The sequence below is a fragment of the Nesoenas mayeri genome (assembly GCF_963082525.1).
Source record: "Nesoenas mayeri genome assembly, chromosome: 5".
NCBI classification, from domain to species: Eukaryota; Metazoa; Chordata; class Aves; order Columbiformes; family Columbidae; genus Nesoenas; species Nesoenas mayeri.
The window spans coordinates 54220910-54227142 of NC_137548.1; positions in this window are offsets into that span (position 1 = coordinate 54220910).

Here is a 6233-nt window from a genome sequence, read left to right on the forward strand (position 1 = left end):
TGCTCAAATGACGCGATGTGCTGAATTTCTGGAGAAGCAGTTCTGTGCAGTGGGAGGGTTTTTTTTCTGGCTGGTCTCAAAAGCCAGTCAAACAGTTACTGACCCTCATGGAGACCAGACTGTGCCTTTAAGTCACCTCTGCTTCCATCCCAGGCAGCAGAGAAACTAGTTGCCTCTTCTGTGTCTCCTTCCAGGCTTTGCACATTGAGACATGGAGACGAAGATGTGGAGTCTGGGGCTGACAGTGCTTTGTTCCAGCTCTCATCCAGTTTGGGCACAAGGGGAGCTCTCAGGGAAGGGTCTTCTGTAAAGCTGTGCAGGAAAGTGGCCTTGAAAACCAGGCGGCCTGCACTTAATGGGGCTGGGGGTCTGGGATAGAGGTTGGGTTCTGCCAGCCATGCTGCCAAGGCACTGGCCTGACCTCACAGTTCTCCCAGGGCTGGTAGCCCTCAGGTCATGTTCCCATCCCAGTCCCCCAAGAGGCAATTGCTTCTGCAGAAAGGTTGGAGGGGCAGAGAGACAGAGCAGCCATTTCCCTTTGTCTGCTGGTATAGCAGAGTAAGATGATGTTGCTACCTAGATGACTGTCACAGCACCTGCCCAAGCAGGGCTGGGGATCTCCAGCACCAGTGAATTTGGAGCTGGTAAAAGAATGAACTGCTTTTTGAGGGGATTGTTTGTTCATTCTGTAGTCCCCACATGCTTTGGTATGAGGGGTGCTTGGCAGCGAGTCAGCCTGGCAGTGGTGTGACTGGGGAGTGAGGTTCGAACCTGTGGTCGATGGATCCTCCTCGTGAGAGAGAGATCAGCACCAGGGAAACTCTGGCAATCTCTGCTGGCTTTCCAGCTGGGAAGTGCCTTGGACTGGCTGTGACCTGGGATCATCCTCCTTTCTAGAGCTAAATAGGGATTGTCTGTCTTCTGTGATACTATATCTAGAAATTGTGACTAAGTTTGAATGACGTGAAATGCTTGGTGGTGGGGACCATGATGAACAGGAGGGATTTTGCCCCTGCTCTCCCCCTCCTTCCCTCCCCACCCCCCCCAAAAAAAAGCCACCCCTGGGGAAAAGTGTCCCCCCTGAGGTAAAATGGATCTTAAATCTCTGGGTAGAGATCCCCATTTCTTTAGCTGAATATGGATCACAGCTCTGACAGCTGGTTCTTGTTCTGGTTTATCATGCTAGTGTGCTGGTGTTTACTCAGTCTAAAGTACTGGTTATCACCTGAAAATGGTTATAACAAAATCTAGTGGTAACTCCGTTCATCTTTTGGACTATTGTATGTGTTTGCTGTTGAGATAAGTTGAGGAGCTGTGCCCAAGGGAGTGGCAAGCCATGAGGAAAGACTGTTCCATTTCTGCAGCACCCAGGATCTCCGTCCAAGGCTGAGGTCCCTAAGGGCCCCCCCACTGTCTGGTGTGAAGCAGCACAAGCCAGTTTGGGTGTTAGTGACAGAACTTGTCATAGGGAAAGTGGCATTTTAGTGAAGTGGAGTTAGCCAGAGGGCTGGCGAGGAGAATATCTGAACTCTCCTAAGTTTTCAATAGCTCCCAATGTGCTTTTGATCCATGCAAATTTTAAATTATTGCAGGACGCCTAATTGAAGTGCATTTGGAGTCCAACAGAGCTTTCTTTCCTGTCCCTTTTTTAAGGGACTGTTCTCTTTCCCCATAACTGCCTCCTTGCTCTCCACACCTGTCTCATGGTGAACAGTGCCATACTCAGCCACTCAGTGTGTAAAATGTAGAGATCCCCCTTTTCTTATTAAGTGCTAGTGAGATAGATAAGCCTTGAGAGCCTGAGCGAGCTCAGTTCTTATGGGTGGTCTTTATCAGGCACTCTTTTAGTTTGGTAGTTGGCCTTTGCTGTCACTCCTTAAACTACTGCTGACATCCCTGACATCTAAATCCTATCATTTTCAACCAGTCAGCTGTCTCCTTGTGTTCCAGCTAAAATACCTGGTGTGTTTGGTGCCATGCTCAGCTTAACAGTGCCAACAACCACATTTCTGAAATTCTTGTTGCTTGGAATCATAGCAGGGTTGTGCACAAGCCAAGTTTTACAGAGTAGTTCGTTCACCTGAAGGGTTAGGAAGGCAGAAAGCCTTTGAGGGTGTGATTTCCTCAGCTCAGCAGGGCAAAGGAAAGCATTCTGCTCTTGGTGACATAACATCTCCATACAGAGTATGCTGAGGGCACCCAGGTGCCCAATCTGCACTGCTGCTGTAAAGCATTTTTTCGTAGCAACATGCTTTGTGCGGCCTGTCTTTGGAGAACAGGATGCTTGGTGCTTACCAGCTGCGGTATCTGCTGTCTGGTTCTGCAATCTTTGCCCCTGCTGAGTGCACACCCAGCAAAAGCAACCAGCCTGACACCAGGGTGCCTCCTTGTCCCTCGCTGCTGCTGTTTGACTCGATGATCAGCTCGTGGCTGGCCGGGGAGGGCAGCATGGTGCCCACGCAGGCAGCAGGCAGGGAAACCGTGCCTGGGCTCAGGGGTTGTCAGTCATGAAGCATATGACTTTACAGCTCGTCACTCATTTCCTTAACATACCACCTGCAGAAGTAGGGCAAAGGTAGAAACACGGGAGTACCTACCGGGAAGTAGCTACCGTAGGGCCATTGCATCACAGTCGTCCAATTCTGATCATGGGACAAGCCATACGTCAAATAAAGTTATTAACACTCGTTTATCTGGATCAGCCAGCCAGCTGTAGGTGTAGAGGCTGCATGGGAGGTCAGGGAGAAAGTGAATGTGCTGCTGTGACTCATGTGACAGGCTGGAAGTGCCACCTGAGGCCAACGCTCTTTGTGCAGTACCTGGAAAGAGGCAGCTGCTGCCCCACAAAGTCTGGTCATCTCTGGGCAATTCCCAAAGTTTTTGGATCTTGTTTTAACAGAAGCTTAAGCTGCTGGGTATGCTCAAATCCTTCCCTCTTGTCTCTGCAACTTGCGATTGAGGTCCTGTTGAGCTGATGCAGACTGGGAGTTGTAGAAAAGGCAGGAGATAAGCGTGGCCAAGAGCAAGACAACAGTTTCCCTTGTGGTTTGGGGGATGAAATGCACAGCTGTGGGTGCACGTGGATTGTGTTGGCAGCTGAGTCCCAGGGAAGCTATACAGAAGAGACCTAGGATTCTTGGGCTATGAGGTGCTTGCGCATGGTGTCCAAGTGTGGTGAAAACAGCACTGTGCCAAACTGATGGTGGGCAGTCATGTGGGTCAGCCCAAAGGGCAGGAGCTGGCTCAAGGAGGGCAGAGCATAGAAATGGGGGATGTCAGCAACGCCTGAGGATGGTTCTGCGGGGCGTGGTAATTGTAATAAAGTGTTGTTGTCATGTGGTGCTCATGAATGAACTCAAATTAGAAGGGGATGGAGTGGGACTGTGCAGATGCTGATGCTCTAGAGAACAAAACTGTGTCCAGGCTTAGCTGGTGTTTAGAGAAGGGACGGCCTTTCAAAGCTTCAGATTTAATTTGTAGCTTGTGAGGGCTGTGGGTGAGACAGTAACAAAGCAACCTCATTAGAGGGGATGTTAGCAGGCAGGGAGGACAGGGTCTGCGTTAAGTCCAGAACATTATTTTCCTTAGAGATATGCTGACATGTGAACTACTGGAGCAGTTTGCCTTCACCATGATGGTGTGTGGGCTTTTGTGGAAGGAGGAAGACTGAAGGGCTGTCAGGGTTTTGGAGGGAGCAGGGATGTTCATTGTGTGGAAAACACAGCAGCTGAGGGCAGAGCTGAGGAAAGGCCAGCAAAGAGCCCCAGCCTTGGCTGCATTCCTCAGGTTGTCTGTCATGTCACTGTGGTGGCACTCTGCCACCCAGCTGTGAGCCTAAAGCTGCCTGGGGACAGAATAAGGGTGAGTGGCACTATGTGGCCTGGAGGAAAGGAGGGGCGCAGGTACTGCTTCCCTTGGTGAGGGAGCTGGGGCTGCCCATGGGGTGCACGATGCCCACGGATCTGCTGCCCTGGAGCCAGACACATGGAGGCATTTGGGATCTGGTCCGTGTTGCCAGCCAAACTGCTGCTTCAGTCTTATCAATTGCTCTGGCTGCATCTTGCACGTTTGTGTCTTATCTCTTCCACTGCAGACAGCACAAGAGAGTCCTGATACGTTATCTGATATGAATTCCCTTGATCAGTGTTCCAGACAAGTACTTGGATACCTTTTGGGGAGATGATGTATTCCTCAGGTAGCTGAGGGGAAATGCAGCATCCTGAAGAAGATCCAGCAGGTTGGGTCAGGCAATTGAACGCTTCCCCAAGCTTTAAACTCTGCTGCAGGAGCACATCTGCAATGAGTTATTGGGGCTTATGGAGGATCACTGTTACATCACCAGTGATGTCCGATCACTATTCAAACTGAAGTTAAGCTCCAGGTCTCGCTGCAAGGTAAAGGAGAGCTTGGAAACCAGTTCAGAACATGATGGCTCACACACTGAAACTGTGTTGTAATACAAAGGCCCCAAAGCCACATAAAACACTGCCTGCAGATAGCAGGGATGCCTGGGTAGGTTCATAAGAAAGGGAAATGGGATGGATAATGAAAAACTGGATCTTAAGCTTTCTTGTTGACATCTCCCCTGCTTAGACAAGTGACTTTCTTGATAAAAGTGGCTGTGCAATAGGAGTGCTGGCAAAGGATAACGTAAGATTTCTGGCTAATAATGATACCTCATGATGGAAGTTGCAAGGATGTAATTACAGTATAAGGGAAAATAGTTGTAGCTGTAAAAAAGCACCTTAAAGGGGTGGTGGGGGAATTCACCCACCTGGGAAAGCACAGGGCCTGGTCTGTGCTCTGTCACATGGGATCTGAAGATCACAGTCCAGAGAGCTACACTGTGAGGGTGCAAGAAACTGCTTGTAGGAAAGGTGGAAAGGTGTCACTTCCTGACACTGACTGGGGTAGAGATCTTGAGAGAAACAGCCCAGCCTTTTTTGTGGTGCATTGAAGTATTTTCACCTGCTGAAATTCACAGGCTATGAATAAGTTTAACCAGACCTGTGTTAATATCTTCTTTACGTCATCCTTTCTGCATTACTAGCAAAGCTTGGATCTGAACAGAGAACCTGTGCAGCTCTCTTGAACCAACAGCTGCTGGATCAATGCATGGAACCAGCAGAGTACTAATCCCTGGAGAACTAAACTGGCTTTTGTATGATCAGGAACAGTAGCACTAGTTAATGGTGTAGATTCCCTGTGTGGCGGAGAAAGGTCTCAACCCCCCCCAAATGAAATAATTTGATAGTAACTGTATTGTAACCCTTTTGCTCCTGCCCTGTTCTACCAGCATGAAGAGACAGCTGAGCTAGTGCTATACAAAGGTCTCTCAATTCAGACCTGAATGGAGCCTGTTTGGGATTTAATTGAGCATCAGAAAACACAGCCTAAGCATTAGAGAAGACTTGACTTCAGAATTCAGTAGGGTTTATTCTACAAATCTTAGATCAATGCCAATGATACAAGTTTTATGAATTCTCATTAAAAATACAAGTCAGTATAAAGATTCCAATAGTAATATAATGCATGATGACTCAGTTTCAAAACTTAAGGAATGAATCTGGGTTTTGGACCATGCTACAGAAAAAGGGAACACAATGTAGAAGAAAGAATATTTAGTTTACCTCCCTTACTTGAGGAGGGGCCTGTGCCTTATTGCCACGATACCTGAAAAAGCAATATGAAGTGCATAGCAGCCTTGCCTGTACAGTCTCTAGGCAAAACTGTTGGATTTAGTATCATAGTCCTCTTCCCGCCCCGTTCTGTTAATTAAGGTACATTTTGATAGCCTGATATCGCTATAATAACTTAAAGCTATTGCAACACCATCCCCCATAATGACTATAAACAACAGTCCTTGGAACTGTAAATGCTCTTGTGATGCACTGAAACTTTTCTCTCATGCTAACCATTCTGCCCAGTCTTTCCAGGAACACCAAATACTGATTCAAATCGAAGGTGAATTAGTTCCATATTAAAAACTTTCCTGTGATTTTTTTAAAATGAAGTCTCAGTGCAGTCTAATACTCAAATGTGTTGTTCATAGCTTCAGGCACAGTTAGAATATAAATCAGACGTATTTTCTTGAACCTAGCCCTCTGATATGATGAAAGGAGTAACAGATTTTACTGAACAGTTGAAATTTGGTTGCGGAATGGCTGGATCAAATGCTTCGGAGTGGGGAAACTACCCTTTCTTTCTGGGAGCTATCTGCACCTACAAGATAA